Below are 3,985 nucleotides of genomic sequence, written 5' to 3' on the forward strand. Positions count from 1 at the left end.
AAATTTCAATTGAATAGCCATCAAAAAAGTAAAAGCACATGGACAAAAAGCACAGCATGATTACACAGAAGCAGTAACCAAAAAAGAAAAAAGGGAAAAAGAAGAATAAAAAAACAAGAAAACCCGCAATATCTGGCGATAGGGTACTAAGAGAAAAAAGGTAGAGAAGGCGAATAATGAAGAAAAAAAAATGAAAAAAATACAAAAAGTAAAACAAGGAATGGGGTTAACCAGGAGAAAAAAGGCAGGGGGTACCCTCAAATTAAAAAAAAAGAAAAAATTTTCAACCAGGAACAGGGAAAATAAAAAAATGCTGAAAACTAGGACCTGAGAGGGGAAGAAGAAAAATAACAGTAAAAAGGACAAAAGTGTTAATAATAATAGTTGTTTTAAAACAGGCAAATACAAGGAAACTAATCACCAGAAAAAAGAAAGCAAAAAAGAAAAAAACAAAAATTAAAAAAAGAGAAAAAAAATCTGCAGAGGGCAGAGCAGGGCACTCAGGCTCCGTCTGAGCACACAGACTATGATGGAGTTCCTGTGGGCCCAGAAGGTAGGTGGGAGTTGGGGGTGGCCGCACCTCCATTCACCAAAGTGGGTGTGGGGTATAAGAGTAACAAGAGGAATATTGCACCTTTTCAGTCTTGCAGGTCCGGAGTGTCCTAGGGGTTGCTGGAAAGCAGAATGTAGTCTTAAACCCCAGGAATCTGCAAGAACGCTTTCTCTTTAAATATCCAAAATAGTCAAGCTGCTTTTAAACATTCAAAATGGCGGCACCCTCTGGACCGGCAAAAGTCCACAGCTCAGCCTGCCCTTCTCTTCACCTTCTCTGTTTATTCCCCAGCCACTAGAGCAGTCCTCCAAGCAGTCTCTGGCTAACAGGGCTGATTTTTTGGTTAATTCTTAGGTTGTACCACCACTCAGGAATCTCCAAGCTGTCTGTGCTCTGCCGTCAGGATCGCTGCCAGACCGCAGCTCCATATGTCTCCTTTTTTGGTATTTTCACGCAAATTCTTCTGTTAGTTGGGGTTAACTCCACTTCTATATCCTTACCTTCAAGGCTCAAGGGTCCAGGATTATCTTCTGTGTCTGTGTTAATTGGTTTTCCTTTTCTTTGTTGAAGAGGGTCTGTGTAGTCTTCCTGCCTAGTCCGTCATCTTAAAATTGTGCATTTCTTTATTCTCTTGAAAAGAATGTAAGATTTGGCTGACCTCAGGCCCACTATCCTGCCTATTAAGTCAGCTAAGGTTGGGTAGAGTCCCCACTTCTTTAATTAAGGCATTCGCTCTCCAGCATGCACAATGCCCACAGCCTCATTTTATGTTCATTACCTGCCAAGTCCCTATAAGCTTTTGGTTTGACAACGTCTGCTATAATAAATGCCAACATACTTCTTTTCAATAGAACTTTGTCTCCAACATCCAGTTCTAGGGTTTCTCAGTGTTATGTGAGGTTCTTAAGTACCTACATAAGCAATTCTCTTTGGATAGAATGGTAGATTGGTCCTGATTGTTCACCCCTTGCTCTAATCCATACCTTTGCTAGGTAAGTTTATATTGTTCTCCCATTGTTGCAGGGTGTTCTTCCCTATCTCTTAACTCCAGGTGTGGCCATTAAGCTGCTTTGACCAATACAATGAGGCATAAGGGATGGTATGCAAGTTCCAAATTTAGATGTCAAAATGTCTTACTTGTTTGTACTCTCTAAATTGTACCTCTGCCACTAACATGAGGAGGGCCTTGATAGCTGCTATTTTCTCTGCTCAGGCCCTAGAATGAAAATACGTAGAGTAGGTCCTAGCCTAAACTTCAGTGAAGAACCAAGCCCAGCCACACTCGTGGGTTCAAGCACAGCTTGCCAGCAAATCCCAGGCTAGATCAGCCAATCCCAACTCACCTCACACATGCCTAAGGAATAATATATAATACATTTAAAGCACTGAATGAAGTTTGTTACACCAAAGATAGAGACAAGTTCCAAGACAAAGTCATCTTACACAAAATGTGTTATGCAGTAAACACCACTCTATTGAGAGGGTATGCCATGGATTCAATTTTGTCCTCCAAAAATTTGTATCAACTTAGTTAGACCACAATTCCCAGTATTGTGTAGAGGTCCTCTATTTTTAATCTGATATAATTATTCTCCATTTTGTGATGTGTTATAAATCCTGATCTTTATGTATTAATAAGGTAGGATTAGGGTGGGTATAACACCCTTACTCAGGTCACAACCTTGATCCCATGTAAAAGGGTTTCCCTTACAAGAAAAAAAAGGAGAGAGGAGCAAGCAGAAAGAGAAGGAAGTCAGGATCACAAAAAAAAAAAAAAAAGAAACAGGAATAAAGTACATCCTTTGGACCAGGGGTCCATGCACTGAGAACATCCAAGACCCAAGCATGACTGATGCCAAAACGTAAGGAAAGGAGACACGGAACTTCTCCAGAGCCAAAAGAGAGAGAAAGCCTTCCTCTAGAGCTGGTGCCTTGAATTAGGATGTCTAGCCTCCTCAACTGTGAAAGAACAAATTTCATTTAAATCCATCTATTTATGGGACTTCTGTTACAGCAGCACTAGACAACTAAGACAAAGGCACTGTCATTGAGTTGGAGCCGACTCATAGTGCCCCCTCCTTGGGTTTCCAAAGTGATATCACTACGGGAGTAGATACATAATGCTTGGATCTTGCTCTCACATAATCTATATAAGAATAAGTGTCGTGTTTATATTTAACCATTTTACATCACTTTAGATAAACTCAACTGATTTGAAATAATACTGATAAGATCTTTTTTAAAAATCTCACCACTGTATTTATAGACAGATAATATCTATCATGAAATTATCATTAGCTTTTATTTTCACAAAAGTTTCAATACATTAATATAATTAAATGTTTCAGTGATCTGGTTCTTAATCTTCTTTGATCTATAAGGACTATATTATTTGTGAACTAATCAAATTTAAATATTAATTATTCTCATTTCTAGATTTGATGAGGCCTAAAAGGCAATATGAACTAGAAAATCTTCATTTTCAAAATACCCCAGACACAGAGAAAATGGTGAACGCAAATGTGGTTCTCAGTGACTAGAATCACCTATTTCCTTAGGAAAGCCAAAGCTGTTCCCTTCTACATGCTACAGATATAAAAACAAGGAAATAATTTTTGGAAATTTGAGGATGTGGAGGAAGGGAAATATCCATAATACAGTTATTCATCATTGAAAAGTGTATTAACCTTTTCCTCCATTAAAAAACATTTATGTTTATAAACACAAACATATATGAATGGATGGAGGGAGGGAAGGATGAAAGGGAGAGAGAGGGTGGGCAGGTTAGGAAGTAGAAAGTGGCAAAAAATAAAAAACCCTATTGAAATTAGCCTGATAAACAATAAAAATCATAGTTTTGAAAAACTATCAGAGAGCTGAGGATTCAAAAAGACTAGAGAACTAAATTCTAGAAAGAAATAAGCCCTTCATAGGAAAGGGGAGACTCAGGGTTGTTCTTATTTCTAGCATGGCAGAAGGATGACAAGGAATCAGCCAAACAAACAAGCAAAAATCCTAAGCCTTCTTAAAAGTGCAGGCAAGCCTTCCCCATAGGCTTGGGTCAGGCAACAGGAAAAAATAAGATCTCTCTAGGAACAGAAAGGAGCTCTGGTGGTGTAGTGCCTAAGGCATTTGACCGCTAATCAGGAGGCTGGTGGTTCGAACCCACAAGACACTCCTCAGAAGGAAGGTTGGGCAATCTACTTCCATAGTGATACCACCTCAAAAACCCAAGGAGGTGTCTCTGTGAGTCAGGTCCAACTCCATGGCAGCGTGTTGGTTTTTGGTTTTGGTTTTAGGAACAGAAAGCCAAGTTCAGGACTGAAAGCAAAGAGAATCTCTGTTGTTGTTATGTGCCGTCGAGTCGGCCCCGACTCATAGCGACCCCTCCTTGGGTTTCCGAGGCAGTATCACTACGGAAGTAGGATTGCC

At 39.6% G+C, this 3,985-nt stretch overlaps 1 protein-coding gene across 1 annotated transcript in view; it reads right to left on the reverse strand.

The window, feature by feature from the left end:
* Window positions 1-3,985, reverse strand: part of CFAP20DC (CFAP20 domain containing) — a 506,982-nt gene that overhangs the window by 407,707 nt on the left and 95,290 nt on the right. The window lies entirely within an intron of this gene.

This window comes from Orycteropus afer, unplaced genomic scaffold (assembly GCF_000298275.1).
Source record: "Orycteropus afer afer isolate SDZICR_OR568_19922 unplaced genomic scaffold, OryAfe1.0 scaffold00041, whole genome shotgun sequence".
NCBI lineage: Eukaryota > Metazoa > Chordata > Mammalia > Tubulidentata > Orycteropodidae > Orycteropus > Orycteropus afer.